The sequence below is a fragment of the Hemicordylus capensis genome, chromosome 5 (assembly GCF_027244095.1).
Source record: "Hemicordylus capensis ecotype Gifberg chromosome 5, rHemCap1.1.pri, whole genome shotgun sequence".
NCBI lineage: Eukaryota > Metazoa > Chordata > Lepidosauria > Squamata > Cordylidae > Hemicordylus > Hemicordylus capensis.
Window position 1 is genome coordinate 148731222 of NC_069661.1, and position 25222 is coordinate 148756443.

At 42.1% G+C, this 25222-nt stretch overlaps 1 protein-coding gene across 23 annotated transcripts in view; it reads left to right on the forward strand.

Annotated features, from left to right (window-relative positions):
- MAGI2 (membrane associated guanylate kinase, WW and PDZ domain containing 2) overlaps positions 1 to 25222 on the forward strand; it is a 953479-nt gene that overhangs the window by 711022 nt on the left and 217235 nt on the right. The gene's annotated exons all lie outside the window — the stretch shown is intronic.

Here is a 25222-nt window from a genome sequence, read left to right on the forward strand (position 1 = left end):
TATATCTTACACTTTCCGTGCTTCTTATTAAGGTCGTTCTCATGGCTGAATATGTCAAGACAAACAGAGACTGGCAGGGAGGGAGGCTCATGCCTGCCTCCCTGCACACAATGCTTTACCAGCAGCTCTGCTACTCATGAGCTGCGCCAAACCAGGAGCCAGAGGAGGAATTGGGCTCAGGCAGGTGCTCTTGCTGGCTGGCTTTGTGAATAAGAACAACCCTGCTGGATCAGGCCCAAGACCTATCTAGTCCAGCATCTTGTTTCACACAGAGGTCTATCAGATGCCTCTAAGAAGCCCACAAGCATGAAGTGAGAATATGCCTCTCTCTTGCTGATGCTCCCCTGCAACTGGTATTTTGAGGCATCCTGCCTCTGAGGCTGGAGATGCCCTATAGCTATCAGACTAGCAGCCCTTGATAGACCTGTCCTCCATAAATTTGTCTGAACCCCTTTTAAAGCCATCCAAGCTATTGGTCATCACCACATCCCGTGGCAGAGAAATCCATAGATTAATATGCTGTGTGAAAAAGTATTCCTTTTTGTGGGTCATAAGAACATAAGAATAGCCCTGCTGGATCAAACCCAAAGCCCATTTTAAAAGCACCAATCCCAGTACATATTTCTGGGGGACACCACTTCTTACTTCCTCCATTGTGAAAACATCCATCTATACCTACCCTCTGTTCTCTGTCCTTCAATGAGTTACCAATCCACACATGTACTTGTCCCCTTATCCCACGATTGCTAAGCTTTCTCAAGAGTCTTTGATGGGGGACTTGGTCCAAAGCTTTTTGGAAGGCCAGGCATATTATGTCAACCGGATCATCTTGATCCACACACCTGTTGACATTCTCAGAGAACTCCAGAAGGTTGGTGAGGCAAGATTTACCTTTGTAGAAGCCATTCTGGTTCTCCCCCAGCAGGGCCTGTTCTTCTATGTGCTTTAGAATTTTATCCTTGAGAATGCTTTCCATCAATTTGCCCAGAACAGACATTAAGCTGATCAGCCTGTAATTTCTCAGATCACCCCTGGATCCCTTTATGAAAAGTGGTGTTACATTGGCTACTTTACAGTCCTCTGGTACAGAGCCTGATTGTAGGGATAAGTTATATATTTTTGCAAGGAGGTCAGCAATTTCACATTTGAGTTATTTAAGGACTCTTGGATGGATGCCGTCTGGCTCTGGCAATTTGCTAGTTTTTAATTTTTCCAGTTTAGAACATAATCTTTTGTCACCTCTATCTGACTCAGTTCTTTCATCTCTGTCCCTGAGAAGCCTGGTTCAGGAACAGGTATATGCTCAGTAACCTCTGCCATGAAGACCGATGCAAAGAACTCATTTAGCTTCTCTGCAACCTCCATATCCTCCTTAATCCATTTCACTCCCTCATTGTCTAATGGTCCCAACCACCTCTTTGGCAGGTTTCTGGCTTCTGATGTATTTGTTATTCCCCTTGATGCTTTTAGCTAAATGTTCTTCAAACTCTCTTTTCACCTCCCTTATTGTCACCTTGTATTTCTTTTACCAGAGTTTGTGTTCCTTTCTGTTCTCTTGATTTGAGCAAGCCTCCTAATTTCTGAAGCAAGTCTTCTTCCCCTTCCTCTTCTTCCCCTTTCCCTTCTCCTGCTTACGAACATAAGAACAGCCCTCCTGTATCAGGCACAAGGCCCATCTAGTCCAGCATCCTATTTCACACAGTGGCCCACAAGATGCCTCTGCAGAGCCCACAGGCAAGAGGTATGTGCGTGCCCTCTCTCCTGCTGTTGCTCCCCTGCAACTGGTCTTGAGAAGCATCATGCCTCTGAGGCTGGAGATGGCCCACAGCCAGCAGACTAGTTGCCATTGATAGTCCTGTCCACGATGAATCTAAGAACTTTTTAAAGCCATCCAAGCTGGTGGCCATCACCACATCCCATGGCAAAGAATTCCACAGATTAATTATGCGCTGTGTGAAAAAGTACTTCCTCTTGTCAGTCCTAAATATCCTGCCTTCACTTTCATGGGTTGATCACTGTTTCTAGTATTGTGAGAAAGGGATAAAAATTTCTCTGTGTCAACCCTCTCCACTCCATGCATAATTGTATACACTTCGATCATGTCTCCCCTTAGTTGGCTCTTTTCCAAGGTAAAAGCCTCATACGCTGTAGCCTAGCCTCATAAGGAAGGTGCTCCAGGCCCCTGATCATTTTGTTTGCCCTCTTCTGCACCTTTTCCAGTTCTACAGTATCCTTCTTAAGATATGGTGACCAAAGCTGTACGCAGTACTCCAAATGTGGCCTCACCATAGATTTGTATAAGGGCATTATAATATTAGCATTTTTATTTTCAATCCCCTTCCTAATGATTCCTAGCATGAAATTAGCCTTTTTCATGGTGGCAGCACACTGAGACGACACTTTTAATCGGCTGCCCACCACGACCCCAAGATCTCTGTCCTGGTCAGATACCAACAGCTCAGATCCCATCAGTGTATATGTGAAGTTGGTGGGTTTTACCCCAATGTGCATCATTTTACACTTGCTTACATTGAACCACATTTGCCATTTTGTCGCCTACTCCCCCATTTTGGAGAGATCTTGGAGTTCCTCACAAGACGTTGTGGATTTCACTACCCTAAATAGTTTAGTGTCATCTGCAAATTTGGCCACTTCACCCGAACTACTAGATCATTTATGAACAAGTTAAAGAGCACTGGTCCCAGTACCAATCCCTGGGGGACCCCACTTCCTACCTACCTCTATTGTGAAAACTATCCATTTATTCCTACTCTCTGTTCCCTGTCCTTCAACCAGTTACCGATCTTCACATGAACCTGTTCCCTTATTCCATGACTGCTAAGTTTATTCAAGAGCCTTTGGTGGGGAACTTTATCAAAAGCTTTTTGGAAGTCCAAGTATACTATGTCAACCAGATCACCTTTATCCACATGCCTGTTGTCACTATCAAAGAACTCCAAAAGGTTAATGAGAAAAGACTTTCCCTTGTGGAAGCCATGCTGGTTCTCTTTCAACAAGGCCTGTTCTTCTATATGCTTAACAATTTTGTCCTTAAGTATGCTTTCCATCAATTTACCCAGCACCAAAGTTAAGCTGACCGGCCTGTAATATCCCAGATCCCCTCTGGATCCCTTCTTGAGAATTGGAGTAACACTGGCTACTTTGCAGTCCTGTGGTACAGACCCTGATTGCAGGTCTTCCCATTCCTCTTCCCCCATCTTAAAATTCTAATCCACTATTAGCCCAGGTAAAAATAACCAGGCTACCCTGTTACGCAGGGCTGGGATTGGGTGTGATCCTGGCACTTCTCACCAGCCCTACCTGCTTATAGCTGGTTGTGAAAATGACCTTCTCAATCGGTTGACCTTATTGTCTCATCACGGTGACCATTTTACAACCCCTCCTTCTTTAAGATCCATCTAAGTCCTACTTCCCTCTGTAGTACATATGATGACCCCATCATCATCTTAGCCAGCATTCACTTGATGATTGCGGGCTCATTCATCATAATTTTCATATAGGGTGCAGCGGGGAAGCAACCTGCCTAGAGAGCAGGAATCTGGTGGTTCAAATCCCCACTGGTGTGTTTCCCAGAATATGGGAAACTCCTATATCAGACAGCAGCGATATAGAGAGATGCTGAAAGGCATCATCTCATACTGCGTGGAAGATGACAATGGTAAATCCCTCCTGTATTCTACCAAGAAAACCACATGGCTCTGTGGTCACCAGGAGTCAACACTGACTTGATGGCATTTTACTTTCCTTTTATCTGGGAAAAGCAAGCAAATTAGTGTTTGGTTCCATGTTTGCTTGGTGCTCTGAGACATTCTAAGCATCAGGTGTCAGTGTCTTATTTCTTAGTCTCCAGATATATAGGAACTTGATGCCATCCAAATTTGATCCCTAAACCAGAAGAAAAATGTTTGTTCATAAAAGTGTAAGTTATGCAGATGTATATCAGTGGTATGGTCTTTTCCTGATTTAGCTTACCATTCTTTTATGTTCTTGATGTAATAAAGTTCATTCTGAGATACCCGTTTAGAATATGTGCCATACTGTTTCACTGCAACTGTGGCTATAAATTAGAACAATGCTGTAATTAGGCCGTTTAGAATAATAGAAGCCAGGCATGCTTAACCCAGGGCATCCAATAATAAAAATGACTGCTTGGAAGTAGTCAAGAAACATCTTTGGTGTTTAAAAAACAGCAATTCCACTAGACTTCAATTTGCTTCATCTGATAAGTTTTATCTTCCTGTTTGGTGCTTTAAAAAATTTTTTAAAAATCCTGTTTTCCCCTAATCATTGAGGACAGCTGTGTTTAATGAGATGGAACTCTAATAAGTCAATTTGATGTTACCTGCATAATTAAAAGAGGACCTACCAGCTATATGAGTGCAATTAACAGTTCAATGAAATATAAACTCCAACAGGATGGGATGCTGGAGAAAGCCAAGAGACTAGAGCTAATTTATTGTTCAGTGCATAACAAATTTGATAGAAAATGATACTTAGCAGGAAATAGACAAGATCTAGACTAGACCTTTGTTTCTAATGCTGCCCCTGAAATTTAAAAAACAATCAGTTCACATATTAACAGTCTGGAGTCATTTCACAGAGAATGGTAGCTGCAAAATCTGTATTGTTGGACTGGCAAGCTTTGTAAGAATGTGTGGCAGATTTCAAAAAGAGAAATTGCAAAGATAGTATCACAGGTTTTTCAACAGAGTTTTCCCCCATGACCTTTGCTTAGCGGTCTACCCATCTAATTTTTGTAGATAGTGACTGACATGTTTTGCAGTCTTATGCAGACATTTCTGATTAGCCTACACATCTAAGGAAGCAGCAGTAGTCTTGCACAAAAGTTCAAATGTGCAAATACTTTAAGTTCTGCATTTGCACTTCTGAGCTCAACTTCTACTATCTCCAATGGAAGTTGTGTTCCAAAAGTGCGGATGCACAACTTTTAAGTATTTGCACACTTGCAGTCTTACACAGCCCCACCAACAATTCCTTAGATGCCTGCAGCAGCCTAGGCTGATTCGAAATGCTGGTGTCCGACTGCACAACATGTCGGTCATTATTTTGATGTCTTTGCATTATATTGCATGTTGCCCTCTGAGCTAGACATACCTGCATACCATTCATTAAGTATAGGAAACGATCAGGGACGTAACTATAATAGGGCAAGGGGAGACAGTTGTCTGGGGGCCGACTGCCTTGGGGGGCCCCCAGAGGCAAGTCACATGACTGACTCCCCCAGCCGTGCACCCGCCCGGGCTTCCTTCAGTTGTATTCATCCTTCGAAACTGATGTGAGTGTTAAGACCTGGAGCTACCAGAACAGCATGTCTTTCTCTAGTACCATTAAATGACTTGCTTCGCCAACAATTTACAAAACCTTTTAAAAAATAATGTAGGATGATGTTCTATTGTGGCACATAGGAGATAGATAGATAGATAGCTATAGATATAGAGATATAGATATACACTATGCTTTTTGTTAACACTATTGTTTAAGATTTCTTTACTTCATGAGCTGAGCTTCAGTGAGGGGGGGCATTTTAAAATCTTGTCCCTGGGCCCACTCCAACCTTGCTACGCCCCTGAAAACAATCAAGTAGAAGGCAGACTACATAGGTAAAATCCCACAACACTTTTATTCAGTATCCACAAAAACCCTCTGTGACCAAGATTTCATCGTCAGAATTATGCTGTACAAATTTCTGCCTATAAGATATAATGCCTCACTTGCCACCCTACATAATTTTTGTGAAGTACTTATTAAGAACAACACCTAGTTATTGGGCTACTGTGATAATGTAATGAGCATTGTATCCTAGGCATACAGTGGTTGTATGTGATGTATGTGTGAGCACTGAACACATCCCCTTATTTTTCATTTACAACATCCAGGTTGTTGCCAAGTGTTCCAGTTCCCCACATGCCTTGAGTGCTGCAATATTCTCCTCACTTGAGTCCCTCCTATAATTTCACCTTTTCTTTTAATTCAGTAGGCTTCTGTTGAAATAATCCTTTTCTGTTTCTGTGAACTCTTATTAAATTTTTGTGTACTAAGTCCTAGGAGAGGAGAGCTGGTCTTGTGGTAGCAAGCATGACTTGTCTCCTTAGCTAAGCAGGGTCTGCCCTGGTTGCATATGAAAGGGAGACTAGAAGTGTGAGCACTGTAAGATATTCCCCTCAGGGGATGAAGCCACTCTGGGAAGAGCAGAAGGTTTCAAGTTCCCTCCCTGGCTTCTCCAAGATAGGGCTGAGAGAGATTCCTGCCTGCAACCTTGGAGAAGCCGCTGCCAATCTGTGAAGACAATACTGAGCTAGATAGACCAATGGTCTGACTCAGTATATGGCAGCTTCCTATGTTCCTCTTACTTTTACACATCAGTTTCAAGCCCTGAGACCTCATAAAGACTCTTCCTGGGAGACCTGAGACTGAGAGATACAGAGGCGTAGTGAGGTTGGAGTATATCCTGGGACAAAAAGAAGAATATGGGCCCCTGCAGGGGTGCACCTAGGCAATTTTGGCACCCGGAATGCTCCTGCTGTGAGCCCCCCCCCAGCGCAAGCTCCCCTGAAACTTACTTTTGGGGGTCCTCCTGCTGCACTGATGCTCTGTTTTGTTTTTTATTTCAGTTTCTGCATAGCCAAGGCGTGGCTGCCGGGGGTGTGCCCAGCAGTCTTTCTCCCCCTCACCCAGCGGGTGTGATGTCACAGGCTTGCAATTATCTCTCTCAAATGCACAGGTGCTCCTCGCAGTTAGAATGAGACACTAGGCCAAATGGAGAGGCCAAGCATTGCTCCGGCTGATGCTGCCACTGGTGGGGGAGAGAAGGACTGTTGGTCTCACCCCTCAGCAGCCACCCCTCCGAAACCACCCTTCAGCCATGCAGCAGCTGAAATTAAAAACAAAACAAAACAGAGGTTTGGCGTGGCAGGGCGGGTGTGTGGCAGCTGCCGGAGGGGCCCCCCTGACCATTTGAAGGCCCCCCCCAGACCTTGGAGGCCACAGGACCAGGGCCCCAATATCTGGGGGTTAGAGCTTCTCTGGGCCCCTGCACTCTCTAGGCTCCCCCACCTCCCCATCCCCATATCTTTCCTGCAGAAGAACTGTAATGCACATGGTGAAAAACAATACATTCTCAGCATACTCTTTCTATCATTCATATGCAGAAAATAAATGGATTTTGCATGTTGTTTTGAGCTCGAATCAAAATGCAGATGGCAAAAACATTTCGTTGAAACAGTGGTTGTTTCAATGAAACAAAACCTGAAACATTTTGAGTGTTTTGGCCATAGGGAACAATGGAGAATAATCTCAAAACATCCCATTGTTCCCCAGCAATAGCTCCTAGGGACACTAAAGTGGGCTGGGTGATAGGGCATGATGGAGGGTGCTGCCTACCACCCAGCCCACAAAAGAATGTGCAAGTTAAAAACTTGTTTAAAAGTGCCCACTTCCTATCATCATGCCCTACCACACAACCCACAATCCCTGTGCTGTGGTGACATCATTAGTAGAAGTTGCTCTCTCACACACAATTAGGACTCATTACTTCCTAGCATTGCAACTGCCACAGAAGCACCCTTAGCAGCAAGCATAGCCATAAGCTCCGCTAGAGCAACTCAGCCACATGTTGACTGAGTAGTACACTTTGCAATGCAGATTGTACAGCATACCAGAGCGGTGAGTGAAACACAAGTTAGTCTCAAGGCCAGATATGGAGCTCAGCCCATCACAGCAATCACCAAGAAATATTACACACACACACACACACAAATTTCCATTGTTCATTTATCACCACAACAGTATCTCACAAACAAAACAAAACAACCCAACTAGTCAATTGGAAACCAGTGCCAGAAAACCAATCAGCAAGGCAAAAACAGGCCTCCAAAATGGCACTCAACAGGCCATTTCAAGTTGAAATGTTTTGACGCTGAAACATTTTGCACATCCCTAATGCAGACACACACACACACACACACACACACACACACACTTCAACAAACATTCTCCTGGGTCAGGAACATTTTCAATATATATACCTACTAGAGTCACCTCATATATTCATACCTCAGCAATACACACACACACACACACACACCAGACAAAGAATCTAGACTTTGCACTAGGATTTAGGGGTAAACTGAATCCACTTGCTTGGAATTTTTAAATTTTATTTCTTTGTTTGAGGGACAGAGGAAAGGAATATAATGGTTTTTAAGTTAGGCTGAGAGAAAAGGGACTGGCCCAGAGTCACCCACTGAGTTTCGTGACTGAACAGGGATTGTAACTCAGATATCCCTGGTCATAGTCCAGCATGCTAAACACTATACCATGCTGGCTCTCTTGTAGGACTCCCTTCCATTGGGACTTTACAAATTCTTCAGAAATAGCAGGAGATATTAGGAGAATTCATCTGAAAGAAGAAAAGCACCAGTCCACCTCCTGGAATTGCCAAAGCACTTTATTTAATCATAAATTGAATGGAGGTCTAAGACACCCCAGTATATGCAATTATTATTTGCAATTAATAAAAATCATGTTACATATCTTTAATTTCTTGAACTGTCCTAGAAGTGTAATCGACACAAAATGATTTTGCCTGGTCAACAACAAGCCTCACCTATTACTTGAATTTTATTTCAAAGCTTCAAAACTGGCAGCTATATCATTCTTGAAAAACTGGGTAAAATAGCCCAAGCAGGAGAATGAGGACTGAGAATTCAGTTTTTAAGATTTACTAGCTGAACCCACATAGAGCATCTATGAGCTAGTGCATTCAGCCTTTGGCTCCCCCGCTGCTTGCCCGTTCCTCCCCCCCATCACCAGTTTTTCCCTCCCCCGCTCACCAGTTGCCCATTCTTCCCTCCCCCCACTCACTGGTTCCTCCCCATCACCCACTTGTCAGTCGTCCGTTCTCCCCCTTGCTTGCTGGTCATTCACCGGGCTTTCTCCCCGCCCCCAGCCAATTTCGCTCTGCACCTGCCTGCCCACCTGCTTGCCCATTGACCTTATCTTCACTGCTGTCACTCTCCTCTCCCCCTTCCAGCAGCTCACTCGTGAACTCTTGCAAGAGCTGCCATGCATGGGATTAGCCATGGATACATCTTAGCAAATTATATATATAGATGATGGTATCAACATTAATCTTGGGAGAGTAGGCTGCTAATTTTTTTAAAAAGTGCCAGTCATTAAAAGTTTGGTATCAAGGACAAACAAGGCCTTTCCCCATTAACACCCATATTTTGGAATGAAGCGAACTTCAAAACAACCTTCCAGAGCAGTTTCAGGTATATGTTAAACAGCATAGAGGACAAGATAGGCCACAGAAGGACCCTATAAGCTAGTGGTCATGTGTCCCACAGCACGGCCTTCTGAGACATACACTTTAAATAGGAACCAGCACAGAGCCAACACAAAACTATGCCATCCCAGCCAGGCAGTTCAGAAGGATGCCATGGTAAATTCACCAGACCTACAATAATTCTACTGTAGAAAACAAAGCAAATATATACTTTATGAAGTATATATTTAAAATACAATTATGCTTTGAAGTAAAGCATTTTTCACTCCGACAAATAACCCAAGACATATTATTGCATGCTGTTCATATTCCGGCAATATTTTTCATCATTAAAAACAAAAACAAAAAATACCTTACATAAACTCATTTGTATGCATCAAATGTTAGACTAAAATGCTCAGTGACAAAAGCAGACAGTGTAGCCATATGTTGTAGCACAGCAGCATGTTATAGTCCATTAACACCCTTTCACCACCACCCAAAAAGCTGTAAAAATAAATCTTATCCAAAAACATCCTGCTAAGAGAGTGAAATAAGGATAAGAAGATGTCCTTAAACTAAATATGAGTAGGACACAGTCTGTCTTCCCCCTCAATAGCCATCCAAACCAACTTTTCTCATTGACTCTTCTGTTACTTTTCTTGCCGTTCAAGAAACCCAGATTATTCTGATACAAGGAATGTTCCCCAGGCCACTGGAGAATGTGGCTAGCAGAATGTGACACTAGAAAATGTGACTCATCCTGTTTTATGTGCAGTAAAAGCTCCTCCCACCCTTCTGGCAAATTTAACACTGATAAGTGATCAAGAGAAGTAATCTGCTTAATTAAGTAGAGTAGCTATGGTGCATACAGGTGAAACTCGGAAAATTAGAATATCGTGCAAAAGTCCATTAATTTCAGTAATGCAAATTAAAAGGTGAAACTGATATATGAGACAGACGCATTACATGCAAAGCGAGATAAGTCAAGCCTTAATTTGTTATAATTGTCATGATCATGGCGTACAGCTCATGAAAACCCCAAATCCACAATCTCAGAAAATTAGAATATTACATGGAACCAAGAAGACAAGGATTGAAGAATAGAACAATATCGGACCTCTGAAAAGTATAAGCATGCATATGTATTCAGTACTTGGTTTGGGCCCCTTTTGCAGCAATTACTGTCTCAATGCGGCATGGCATGGATGCTATCAGCCTGTGGCACTGATGAGGTATTATGGAAGACCAGGATGCTTCATTAGCGGCCTTCAGCAATTCTGCATTGTTTGGTCTCATGTCTCTCATCCTTCTCTCGGCAATGCCCCATAGATTCTCTATGGGGTCAGGTCAGGCGAGTTTGCTGGCCAATCAAGCACAGTACACTGTATACTTTTCAGAGGTCCGATATTGTTCTATTCTTCAATCCTTGTCTTCTTGATTCCATGTAATATTCTAATTTTCTGGGATTGTGGATTTGGGGTTTTCATGAGCTGTACGCCATGATCATCACAATTATAACAAATTAAGGCTTGACTTATCTCGCTTTGCATGTAATGTGTCTGTCTCATATATCAGTTTCACCTTTTAATTTGCATTACTGAAATTAATGGACTTTTGCACGATATTCTAATTTTCCGAGTTTCACCTGAATATTATTAATTCTTGCTTGGGCATTGCATTATTTTACATAAGAACAGCCCTGCTGGATCAGGCCCAAGGTCCATCTATTCCAGCATCCTGTTTCACACAGTGGACCATCAGATGCTGCTAGAAGCCCAGAGGCAGGAGCTGAGGGCATGCCCTGTCTCCTCCTGTTATGCCCCTGCAACTAGTATTCAGAGGCATCCTGCCTGTGAGGCTGGAGGTTGCCTATAACTCTCAGATGAGTAGCCGTTAATAGACCACTACTTCCTGAAGTTATCCAAACCCATCTTAAAGCCATCCAGGTTGTTGGCTGTCTCCACATCTTGCGGCAGAGAATTCCACAAGTTGATTATGCATTGTGTGAAAAGTACTTCCGTTCGTTGTTCCTAAATTTATTGGCAATCAATTTCATGGGATGACCCCCAGTTCTAGTGTTATGTGAGAAGGAGAAAGATTTCTTTCTGTCCACTTTTTCCACACCATGTGTGATTTTATAGACCTCTATCATGTCTCCCCGCAGTCTTTTTTCTAAACTAATTAGCCCCAGGTGTTGTAGCCTTGCCTCATAAGGAAGGTGCTCTAGGCCCCAAATCATCCTGGTTGTTCTCTTCTGCACCTTTTCTAGTTCTACAATGTCCTTCTTTAGGTGTTGTGACTAGAATTGTAAGCAGTACTCCAAGTGTGGTCTCTCCATAGTTTTGTATAAGGGCATTATAATATCAGCAGGGGTTTTTTTTCCAGTCCCCCTAGCATGGAATGGATCTCCTTCACAGCACTGAGACAATACTTTCAATAAGCTGTCCACCATGACCTCAAGATCCCTCTCCTGGTCAGTCACTGACAGTTTTGATCCCATCAGCGTATATGTGAAATTGGGGTTTTTTGCCCCAATACACATCACTTTACACTTGCCAACATTGAACCACATCTGCCATTTTGTTGCCCACTCACCTAGTTTGGAGAGATCCTTTTGGAGCTCCTCACAATCTGTTTTGGATTTCACTATCCTAAATAAGTCTGGTGTCATCTGAAAATTTGGCCACCTTGCCGCTTACCCCAGCTTCTAGATCATTTATGAATACATTAAAAAGTACCGGTCCCAGTACAGATCCCTGGGGGACCCCACTTCTTACTTACCTCCATTGTGAAAACTCTCCATTTATACCTACCCTCTGTTTCCTGTCTTTCAACCAGTTAGCAATCCACCATGTACTTGTCCCCTTATCCCATGACTGCTAAGTTTCCTCAAGGGTCTTTGCTGAGGTAGTTTGTCAAAAGCTTTTTGGAAGTCCAGGTATACTGTGTCAACTGGATCACCATTATCCATACACCGGTTGACACTCTAAAATAACTCCAAAAGGTTCATGAAGGCTGGGAATTTTAGGAATGGGCGATGCATAGCCTGTAAGGAGGTATATAAGGAGCCGACCTGGGATGAAAGGCTGGCTGGTGGTGAGTGTAAGGGGCCCCAGGAGAGGGACAGACACAAGCAGCCTGGGATGGAGGAGGCACAGGGAGGCTCAACCCCTTCCCCATCCCTGTTCTGAGGCCAGACCTGGTAAGCCTAGCCAGGCTTGGTAAAGGGGACAGGGACGTGTAGCCGGACACACATTAAAAGATCAAGCATCATGATATAAGTGTAATGTCTGCATTAGCCTGGATACAAACAAATCTATGGGTATGTTTCTTTCTTTGTACACCTCAGTTAATGTGCAAGTGCAACTCCGTATAACCTGATCCTTCTCTTGGCTATGATAATTAATTAGTTAAGTTCTGTCTGCTGAATGCCATCCCTTTGAAGAAAGGATATATGAACTGAGGGTCAGTTTTTAGACTTGACTTTTGTACAGATTCAGAAGCAGGATTTATGGATTTAGTCCGGCCCCTTTTCTTTTCTTTGATATGCAATTAGATCCCTGGGCTTCACAGACTAGCTTTGCACCCGTTTCACTAGTTTCTTCTCCTTGGAAGATTATAGTTGTACCATAGGAGTAAAATAAGCTTCCAGTGCTTCAGTGTAATTCATACAAATGAAGGGGTGTGTGTGTGTAAACATGTTTTTAAAAATTCATTTTACCCCTGCTAACTGGGCAAAGAGGCACCTTTTACCATGGTAATTCTCTTTATTTAGCAGGGGGAGAGTAACGGGCCCTATGCACCCCCAGGACAGTACTTCCAGTGACAGTTGCTGGTGTCTATCTTATGTTTCTTTTTAGAATGTGAACCCATTGGGGACAGGGAGCCATCTTATTTGTTATTTCTCTTTGTAAACCACTCTGAGCCATTTTTGGAAGGGCGGTATAGAAATCGAATTATTATTATTATTATTATTATTATTATTATTATTATTATTATTATTATTTCTTGTTTACACAGTCAGACAGGTGTTATTGACTGGTTTGTTTTATCCAGACATCAAGTCCTTCCCAAGGACCTGGGATGGCTGAATTTTATTGTCAATGGTTATAGATATCGTCGCAGAATATAGGCCGTTCCCAGTAAAGCTGCTTTTTGTAATTGGCTGATGGTGATTTCTGTGGCCCCTATGGTGTTGAGGTGCTCTTCAAGGTCTTTTGGAACTGCACCCAGGGCACCAATTACCACTGGGATTATTTTGGTCTTCTTCTGCTACAGCCTTTCAATTTCAATTTGTAGATCTTTGTATTTGGTGATTTTTTTCTATTTCTTTTTCTTCTATTCTGCTATCCCCTGGTATTGCTATGTCGATTATTTTGACTTGTTTTTCTTTCTTCTCAACTACAGTGATATCTGGTGTATTGTGTGGCAGATGTTTGTCTGTTTGTAGTCGGAAGTCCCATAATATTTTTACATCTTCATTTTCTTCAACTTTTTCAATTTTATGGTCCCACCAATTCTTGGCTACAGGTAGCTTGTATTTTTGCAAATGTTCCAGTGTATCATCCCTGCTACCTTGTCATGCCTTTGTTTGTAGTCAGTCTGTGTGATCTTCTTACAACAGCTGATCAGGTGGTCCATGGTTTCATCTGCTTCTTTACAAAGGCGGCACTTGCTGTTTGTTGTGGATTTTTCTACTTTTGCTCTTATTGCATTTGTTCTTAGTGCCTGTTCTTGTACAGCCAGTATTAAACCCTCTGATTCTTTCTTCAAGTTGCCATTCTTAAGCCATTGCCAGGTCTTGGTGATGTCTGATTTTCCACTTATATTGTGTAAATATTGACCATGCAGGGGCTTATTTCTCCATTTTTCTGCTCGCTTCTTGACTTGTTCTTTCTTGTAGGCCTGTTTTGTTTCATTGCTGTTGAATAGTTTCTCGTTCTTGACCATTTGAAGTGCATCTTCTTCACTGTCCCTTATATATTCTTCAAGGCCTCTTTTCTCCTCCTCTACTGTTTGATGGACTTGCAGCATTCCTCTGCCACCTGAGCTGCGAGGGAGGTAGAGCCTATCTACATCACTGCGGGGGTGCAGAGCATGATTGATGGTCATGATTTTCCTGGTCTTACGATCTAGCGTCTCTAGCTCTGCCTGGGTCCAGTCTATTATTCCTGCAGTGTATCTAATAACAAGTATAGCCCAGGTGTTTATGGCTTGTATGGTGTTGCCGCCATTGAGTTTGGACTTGAGGATTTTTCTGACTCTCCTGATGTATTCACTTCCAATTTTTCTTTTAACTTCAGTGTGTGCGATGTTATCAGCCTGGAGAATGCCCAAGTATTTGTAATGTTCTTTCTCTTCCAGGTTCTTGATCTTGCTTCCATTGGGCAGTTCTGTTCCTTCTGTTTTTCTTATTTTCCCTCTGTTCATTATTAATGCAGCACACTTGTCTAGTCCAAACTCCATTGCTATATCGCTACTGCATATATGGACAGTGTTTAGCAGTGATTTGATTTCTGACTGGGACTTTCCATACAACTTCAGATCGTCTATGTACAGCAGATGGATGATTTTACTGGATGTTTTAGATGTTTGGAATCCGAGGCTTGTTTTGTTTAGTATTTGTGAAAGTGGGGTCATGGCGATTACAAACAATAGAGGGGATAGTGAGTCCCCTTGGAAAATGCCTCTTCTAATGCTAACCTGTCCAAGTGCTTCGCCATTGATTGTTAACTGTGTACTCCACATGCTCATTGCTTTTTTTATAAATATCTGAATGTTTTTGCTGACACCAGTTGTTTCTAAACATTTTAGTATCCATGTGTGAGGCAATGAATTGAAGGCTTTCTTGTAGTCAATCCATGCAACACTTAGATTGGTTTTTCTTCTCTTGCAGTTTTCTAAAATCATTTTGTCAATCAGCAGCTGGTCTTTTGTTCCTCTGGTGTTCGGGCAATTTCCTTTCTGTTCAACTGGAAGCTGTTTGTTAGTTAATAAGTGTTGCATCACTTCATCTGCTATTATTCCAGTTAATAATTTGAACATGGTTGGCAGGCAGGTGATCGGTCTATAATTACTTGGAACTGCACCTTTTGCTGGGTCTTTCATGATGAGATGAGTTTTCCCAGTTGTTAGCCATTGTTCAATATCACCGCCTTTCATAATGTGATTGAACTGTTTTGATAGTTGTTTATGAAGGCTTGTTAGGTGTTTAAGCCAGAAGCCATGCAGTTCATCGTCGCCTGGTGCAGTCCAATTTTTAATTTTCTTTGCTCTTTCACTTATTAATTCTGGTGTTATTATTAGATCTTGCATTTGTTGGTTACATTTTTTGACCTCTTTCATCCAGCCTGCTTTTTTTAAATGTATAATCTATTGGATTGTCCCATAAATGTATGGGACATTTATGGGACAATCTATTATAAATGTATAATCTATTGGATTGTCCCATAATTTCCCCCAGAATTGCACTGTTTCTTCTTTATTTGGTGTTTCTACGTTTCTTGCAGTTTCTCCTTCTATGCTTTGGTAGAAACGTCTCTGATTCGACTGGAATTGGAGATTCTGCCTGTGTTGTGTGATTCTGGCTTCATATCTGCTAATCTTCTTTGACACTGCTGTTATTTGCTGCTTTATTATTTCCAGGACTTCTCTAATTTTCCTTGAATCTAGGTGGTATTTTTGGATCAGATACTGTTTGGTGTTTTCATTCTTCAGCTTCTTGTCTTTCATATCTTTCAATTTACTAGCATCTGATCTAAGCCTGGAGATTTTATTTTCTAATCGAATCTTCCATTTAGGTGATGTACTGCTTTCTTTTTTTACAGGTCCACTGATCTTATATCCGAGCTCTTGTGTTGTTATTGTTGCTGCACTGTACATTAGTTGGTTTGTTTCTTGCAAATTATTGGTTGTTATTTCTGCAAGTGCAGCATTGACATTTTTTAATGCCTGAGCAAGTTGTTTTTTGGCAACTGTTTTTAGAGCGGGAAGTCGAACCCTGGTGGTTGTTTGGTTCATGTGCTCAGTTATTTTTTGTTTAGTTCTTGTTGCTTTTCTGTTAAACGGCATTTGGGTTTTTGAGGTGAAGGCAAAGGGGAGGTTGCCTGGTTTTGATTTTGAAACAGTTCAGCAACGGTGGTATCCTCTATTTCCAACACCTCCTCCATCTGCGCCTGAGCAACTGCTTCATTTGGTGGTAATTCTTCTTCCATATCTTGAGCCTGTGTTGCTCTTTGCAGTTCTTCCAGCTCAACTCCTGTGAATACTTTATTTCTTATTATGAATCTTCTCTGGTCTGCTAGCCTTTGTTCTGTTATTTCTGTATCTGGATGCTTCTCTTTCCAAATTTGGTACATTCTTTTTAAATAACCTCTTCTAGTTGGACTAGACTTGTAATAGCAGATCATTATTTCCTTGTTGGCATTTTTTGTATATTTTTTTAGGTTAAGCGACGTTTCTTCCAGTAGCTTTGTTGTCTCCAGCCCTGGTTGCTCAACTGAAGATCCTGAGTCCTGTAGCCCACTTGCCACCAGATGTCCAGGGACTATAGCACCTGGCGCGGTCCTTGTTGACCCGGGCGACGACCGATCCGGTATAGATTTATTAAAGTTACGTCTCACCATATGGTTGATGGGAGAGGCACTCTTTGTCTGGCTCCTCTGGTGAGACCTGTCCAGTATGGTTGGACCTCTGGCATAGCTCTAACCTTCATCAGAGCACACAAGCCCCACAACCACGTCAAGGTAGTGCCTCACTGGGCGTTGTTGTTGTTGTTGTTGTTATTTTTCCCCAACATACTTTAAAGTATGACAATTGTGGTTTGCTTCAGTTGCCATAATTAGAAAGCAGAGATAGTATAGAGCACTCATAACACCTGTTTGATGCTACCAGAACAATAATTTCTCTCAGAATTTATATGTTGATTAAGAAGCTTCACTACCTAATTTCACAGTCCTGACATGCTAGGAAAAAGCCCTCATGGGCATCTCAGCTGGAATAAATTTCACTCAGCAGCCAAAAAGGTTTACAAAAAGCAAAAGAGATGAATGGTACAATATCTGACTCATATTTTTTTCAAAAACCCAGGCCTCTGGCCTAAACACGTAGCTGATTCTCTCAATTAAAAAATGGTTCTATCTGGTGCCCTGATCATGTAGAAATGTAGGATCTACAGCATAGTCAGTTCCAAAGATTTTGTTGGGCATAATTTTCTTGAATTTATCCTCAAGTAACTTCCAATAGAGAAAAAATACCAAGAAGCAGAATTATTAGGATCAACAACTAAAATAGCCAGCAAACTTTTGAATCCTACTCTGATTCAGGTTGGATGTTAAAAACAGCAAAAAGCTAGAGGGAGGGGACATGTTTTGGAACATGGCAAAGTCTTTGTGTGGACCATTGTTCAGATATCCAGACTATTATTGTGAATGTTAGTATTACAGGACCCTCAGCGACATATTTTTGTCAGGCACAGTAAGCTACAGAGGGAAGGGAAGATTGGCAAAAATCACCCCACCCCAGTTGCATGTGGGAAACTATTTCCAGCAGGAGGGGCTTTTTGGACCAGTGAAAGGTCATGTACATTTATCATTCAATCAGGACCTCTCCACTTAGCCATGTAGTAACACTCTTCATAATGGAAAGAGTGATTACATTTTCAAACTATGTTCCCTAGAATTTCTTGGAAGCTTAGGATATGTTTCTCAAGTAGAACATCTGCAATGAAGAACAATAACTTGATTTTGTGTTTTTCTGATGCATTGATTTCGTTGTTTTCAGTTCTTCTACTGTATCAGTTTTTATCAAATCATTCTACATAAAAAAATTAAAAATTAGTCTATTATTGATGGAATATGTGCATCTTAATTGGTACAGACATGAAGAACCCGCTAATCCATTGTAATCATTTACAGTGTTAGACCCTCATTTTAAAAGAAAGTTCCTGTCAATTGCCCTAACTGCTCAAAGCATTATACTACACAGTTGTATGTATAGTAGGTTGTGTTTTGAAAATACAGATATAAAAATGTGGAGCTTGGGGATATTTTTAAAGATGCTAGGTTGTTCTCTTATAGATATTCTTCTGAGCTCTATAATTTGGGTACTGACTTTGTCGATTCCATCCTGGTGATCAGAGGCGCTCTTACCTTGGACTTCCAGGCCAGAGTCCAGGGCCTCCACAGCTCCTGGTGAACCCCAAATTCTGTTTAGTCTGTCCCAGATGGTGTGGTCACCCAGCCAAGCATGATGATGCTTAATTTGCAGGGGAGGCGTTTAGGTACTAAACTGCAAAGGTGATGTGCTAGGGATGTGCATGGAACCAGCTGGCCTGGTTCGGTTCAAGTCCAGATCAGACTTGAACCTGACTGGACCAGTTTGGTCTGGCACCCTTTGAACCTCCCGGTCCAGTTCGGTATGGGGGGGGTTCGAAGTTATTATTTATTTATTTATTTTTTACCTTTAGCTTCTTTGGGGGACTTCCTCTAAGCCATGGGGGTTCCACGGTTCCCCCTCCCCTTGCCAGCCTCAGTCATCACTGCCGCGGCCCATTCAGCCGCTTTATTCGACCTGCTCGGGTATCCATATGCTTAAAAAAATTAAATGGTCACCGCACATGCGCAAATGGCTTCTGCAAGGCCTGCCAGACCTCACAGAGGCCATTTGCGCATGCATGGTGGTGGACAAAATGGCTGCTGCACCATCATACAGAGGCCTGAACAAAGCGGCCAAACGGGCTGTGGCAGTGATGACCGAGGCTGGCGGAGGCAGGAGAACCTTCGTAGACCTCTCCCCATGACCTAGAGGAAGCCCCTCGAAGGGGCTAAAGGTTAAAAAAATTGCAAAACACCCCCCTGAACCGTCGGGGGGGTTGGTCGCAGGTCGGACCAAACAGGGGTGGGGGTCAGTTCAACCCTGAACAGTCAAACTGAACTGGTTCAACTTTGAACAGGTTCAGGGTCAAACCTATTTGCACATCCCTATTAGGTCCAGGCTCCAAAATTACCTAGATGCACCTCTGCTGGTGATAAACAGGCTACACCAGTTTTTAAAGCAAATATTAGATAATCAACTTTTGTGATTCTACATCAGTCACCATGAAACTGCTATGAAACCCTCCCAGATCTATTCAAAGCATTCCCTGAAGATTTTTTTTAAATGCTACTTTGTAGTGTGAAATCTCATTGGTGAGTAACCTCATCATTGACTTCAGTTGATGGGGCCATGACTGAACATATATAAATACTTCTTGTTTTACTTTCACTGAAATCTGTTACCAGCAACACAACTGTCATTGATATTTGCATATTTGTCCACCCTACTTCTACAAATGATATTATAAGTAATATTAAGTATTGTCAGCTTTGTTCGGAATATTTTGGAAAAACTAACTAAAATGTAAATGATTTCAATCAACAGGGCTTTAGCATGAACCCCAGACATAATTTTCATGCTAATGCTTAAGACAAAGAGGGAATATAAATTAATGACACTTAATTAAAAATATGATTAGATCTTTTTATAGCTCTTTTATTTTTATTCTTTACAGAATAGGAAACTGTGATCTAGTTAATAATCTGATTATTTTTGTCACTGTTACAGATTGTCACATTAATTGGACCCTACATTTGCAAAATGCCCTTATATCATTGTGAATGCAAACAAAATGTGTCACTTTTAGATAAAGACCAGATGCCTCTTTGTTGTGCAGACTTTCTCTTCTGACAATGCTGTCAGAATAAAGCATTTAGAGACAGAAAGAGTGAGCTTGGTTTGGCAGATGGCATTACAATTAAATAAAGGAAAATAAGGTTCCAAATGCATACATACTTCCTTGTCATTCAGATACATGAGGTTTGTTCAACATAATTTTTAAGCCTGGATTGACTCAATCCAAGTGCCTCCATAAATATAAGCATTGTTGTTGTATGATGATGAATAACCTATGACTGCTAGTTGTTGTCCGAAAGCAATAATGTGCAACTGAAAGACCTCCACTGTTGTGAAACAAAGAAAATTTTAAAGTTTGTTTAAATATCTTCAACAAAATTGTGAATATAATATTGATTTTAAAAAATATCCCCACCTACCCAAGCTTTATGCATTTGGGGGACTCAAATGTGTCTGGCTTTATAAGTGGGAGGGAAGAGTTACTTGTAAGAAGCACATGAAGTTGTGGGGAGGCCACTCTGGGCTCATAAGATCCAACCTGAAGTAAAGTTACAAATATTGAGTCTCAGATAATCAGTACAACAGAAATAATCTCTCTTCAGTGTGTTCTGGCACAGAAATTACAGTGGTAAATTTCTGTTGATTGATTTAATTATTCTTAAATTTGTATACTGTCCTTCAAAACACATTTATCTCAAGAAGGTTCACAGCATATCCATTAAAAACAACTGTAAAATCCATACAAATGAAAAATTAATACATAACCAATGAAACGATTAAGCTATAACCTCAGAAGCAGCACCAACACGCCTTCAAGATCAAAGGCCTGAGTGAACACCCAGGGCTTTATCTGTCTTAGAGGCAGTGAGGCAAGCCAAAAGAATGGGTATCCATGGGCAAAATATTCCAGAGCCTAGAGAGTGATGACTGAGAAGAGTCTGTCTCATGTGCATGGCAATTGAGCCTCCCTCAGTGTCAACACACAGAGCTGATGACCTGGTCAGGTGGGCAAGGCAGGAGCAGGCGGTCCTTCAGATATCCAGGGCTCAAAAGGTTAAGAGCTTCAAGGGTACCTTGAATTGAACCCAGAAACAAATCAGCAGCCAGTGCGGGTGTTTTGTTTTTTTTAAAATGGACACAATATCATTTCAATAGGCAGTCCTAGATGAAATCTAGGGGAAGGGGCAGGCTGGGAGTTGTAGTTCATCAACATCTGGAGGAACCCAGGTTGGGACCCATTGGCTTATTAAAAGGTCAATTTTACATCAGGGTGCATTAGATTGGCTTGACCTTTTTAGGATAACTTGTATCATTACTCTAGCTGTGAAAGAATGAGGGTGTGTAGGTGCACGCTTGCAGAAATTTCCTGATTCTCAATGCTAAATGCTGTGTACCAACTAAAGAATAGAAAATGCAGTGCCTACATTCCCAATCTGGAAAATGCCTACCTTGCTTTTTCCCTCCGAAAATAAAAGCAGTGCTCATTTTGTAATCTTTGGATTTCATTGCAGAGACAGAAAACGGTGCCATTCTTTAATTATATTAAAAATCTTTGCAAGCTGGCTTAAAGCAAATGTTGCAGGCAACTCTTCAAACAGTAGCTCTGTAGTAAACTATGCTCTGCAAATCTTATCTTGCAACCTTCAGCTAGCAGCCCAGAATTTGAGCTCTACTAATTCCGTTTTACTGGTCTGCACAGAATTTTAATTAAATATAGCTCACAGTTTGCATTGTGAATGCAAAAATAAAATTAACACATCCCCCCGTGAGGAATGTATATGACTTTTTATGATCCACTATGGTAAAACTAAAATGTAATATTTTTCAAATCGTGAACTGGTATGCATAATATATATTAGCAGTTCTATCCATGCCTTTACAAACTGGGTCCTTCATAACACTCCTAACTCATTAAATGTTTACACTCGAAAATGGGATTTGCCATTTAAACTCTTGATATTTGGGCCAGTTCATAAATACCATTATGCATCATTACACTAGAAAAAACATAGAGGAGTAGACTAATACCTCCAAATCATAAATGTATTCTATTTTTCCCTTGGGCACAATCACCGAAAATACCCATAATTCTTAAGGGTTTTAAGAAAGACGATGTTTCCAATTCAGCTAAACATATGCAGGTGGCCCTCATTATCCGTGGTTTTGGCGCTTGTGGTATCGCATATCTGTGGTCAGGCAATATATACCCGACCTCATTATCCACAGTACACAGCTTTGCATATCTGCTGTTTCCAGCAGTGCAGTTCTGTCCTTACATGCTAATGCTGTTGGAGGAGGACAGTGGAGTGCTTTAGTCTCTGTGTTTAGAGTTTTGTGTGCTTCTGTAAGTCATTTTGGGTGGCATTTGGTATCCTTAGGGCGCCCTTGGGAACCTTCAGGAGCCATTGTTCTGGAGCATTTGGGGCCTTTTTTTGAGCCGTTCCTGTGGAGCTTCTTGGAGCCATTTTCTGGAGCAAGCAGCATTGAGCTGCCCTCTTAAAATGCTAATTATCTCTTTTATAAATTTAATTATATTTATTTTTAATTAAAAGTTGCAAATTAAAAATATTTTAAATTTTGATCATTACAGTGCTGTATTCTTTAATTTAAATTGCAATTAAAATTCAATTTAAATTAAAAATTAAAAATTGTTTGAAAATTGATTGATTGAAAATTGATTGATTGAAAATTGATTGGTTGAAAACTAATCCTCTCACTGCCAGATTCTCACACACTATTCTGTGTGTGTTTACTTCAATTTGATTTAATTTTGCGCTGCGTCTTTGGCCAACTTACCAACCAATCAGGTCAAGGGGCTTGTGCTGCTTAGAGGTGTGCACGGAACCGCGGACCTGCGGTCTGGCACTGGGGTGGGGGTTCCTTTAAGTGCAGGGGGAGGGTTTACTTACCCCTCCCACTGCTTTCCCCCTTCCGGTGCATGTATTTTAGTCAGTAATTGGGACGGCAGGATACCTCCCTGCTGCCCCTTCCCCTGCCCCTTCCCCTGCAAAAGGCTTCAGGAAGTCGCACGCGCTTCATGTCTCCATGACCTGCGTGTGCTTGTGTGGCCACGTGCGCACACGTCACAGAGACATGAAGCACACACGCGATGTGCGCTCACACAGAAGGCTTCCTGAAGCCTTTTGCAGCCGAGTGGGGGGAGGGGCTGATTACTGACTAAAATACGTGCACCAGAGGGGGGGGAGTGGTGGGAGGGGTAAGTAAACCCTCCCCCCGCCCTTATTGGAACTCCCACTCCAATCCGCCCGAACCCCGAACCGCCCATGTCCGGACCGGTCCAGAGGCCTGTAGAATGACCTCCGGACCGGTCCGTGCACATCGCTAGTGCTGCTTAGTGCTGGACTTCAGCAGTGAGATGAGGAAACATCATGATTACGCATTACTGGAGAACCTGGGGGGCATTGCTGGAAGATGGGAGAGTGGGAGAGCTGAGGTGGCCAAGGTAGAGTGCTGTGCACCATCCTTATTTCTGTTTTTACCTTACCTTTTCATTGATTTTTCAATCATTTTCCTGGGTAGAGTGCTGCACTAGGACCGGGGAAACCCAAGTTCAAATCCCCATTCAGCCATGATACTTGCTGGGCGACTCTGGGCCAGTCACTTCTCTCTCAGCCTAACCTACTTCACAGGATTGTTGTGAGGAGAAACTTAAGTATGTAGTACACCGCTCTGGGTCCCTTGGAAGAAGAGCGGGATATAAATGTAATAAATCAAATTCCCTGGGTTCCAGAACCCAATCCCCAAATTCCCATTGACTCACGGTTTCATTATTCACAGTGTTGTTATCCGCAGTTGTTGGCCAGAACAGAATCCACACAAATAACAAGGGCCATCTGTATTTACATTTACATGATGAAGGAAAGTGTACAAAGGAGTGATTAAAAAGGATATTAGATAATTTTCCTCAGCATCTCAGTCATTTATTTTAAAGACTCGAATAAATGTTGGGGAATCTGTGCCAATTAACTTGTTCTCTTAAGAGCTTAATGTTATAAACAACAGTATGAAAGAAAGAATAGGTTTATACTACTGCTTTAGAAGAACATTGTTTTAATATTACCTTTTTTCAGTGTCAGGCACATGCAAATTTTTAAAATCAACACTATATTTTTGCTGTGAACTCTGAACATGGTTCTTGGCTTTAGTCCTCAAGTCATTTTTATGCAGCAAAAAAAAAATCCTTTTATAAGCAACTTAAGATGGCAGTGAACATACACACTGTTTCAGAGGGTCAAAACAAGATGAAAATAGAGACTGCATTAATTTGCTCAAAAACAGCATATAGTGAATACCTTAAGCCAGGGTTTCTTAACCTTGGGCCTCCAGATGTTGATGAACTAGAACTCCCATCATCCCCAGCCACAATAGACATGTAGCCCAAGGTTAAGAAACCCTGCCTTAAGCAACAACAGCATTGCTATTAGCAGGGGCATAGGAAGACTCCCGGCAGCCCAGGGATGAAGTTGTTTTGTGGGCTCCCCACATGCCCCAGCACTGAAGCCACGCGCCCTACTTTCCAGCCCCGCCGCCACGCTTCCCCCTCTAGTTACCTGTGGCGGTGGCGGGCAGGCAGGCTTCTCGGCAAGCCAGCTTGTCTCCAGTTGGCATGTGGGCCAGAGAGGGGGAAGAAGTCTGCCTCCCACCCCCAACAACAAGGGTAAATGGGACATGGCAGTGCGGTGACACAGGGGTGCACAGGGGTGGGCATCAGAGCCCTTGTGGGTCCCCTTGACGCTCCGGGCCCAGGGACATTTGCATCCCGTCATCCAATGAACGCTACCCATGGCTATTCGTGGAAAGTGGCCATGAGTTTTTGTCTCTTATTAACAGTGATCTGTAAAGCATATATGGACTCAATCCCCTGCTGAGCAAAGAGGCACCTTTTAAAAGTAGTGGTTGTCTTTATTGAGCAGGGGGAGAGCAACTGGCCCTATCTATCCCCAGCACCGCATCCCTCCAGTGGCTGTTGCTGGTGTCTGTCTTATGTTTCTTGTTTAGATTGTGAGCCCTTTGGGGACAGAGAGCCATTTTATTTGTTTGATTGTTTATATCTATATAAACTGCTTTGGGAACTTCTGTTGAAAAGCAGTATATAAATATTCGTCATCGTATTTGTAAGCAACCAGAAATGTTCTTGTTCTTAAATGAAGGTGCTGTGGGTAGTACACGTAAACATATCATCCTTTTCAGGCTCTTTGCAAATTGTATGCTGCAGGTATT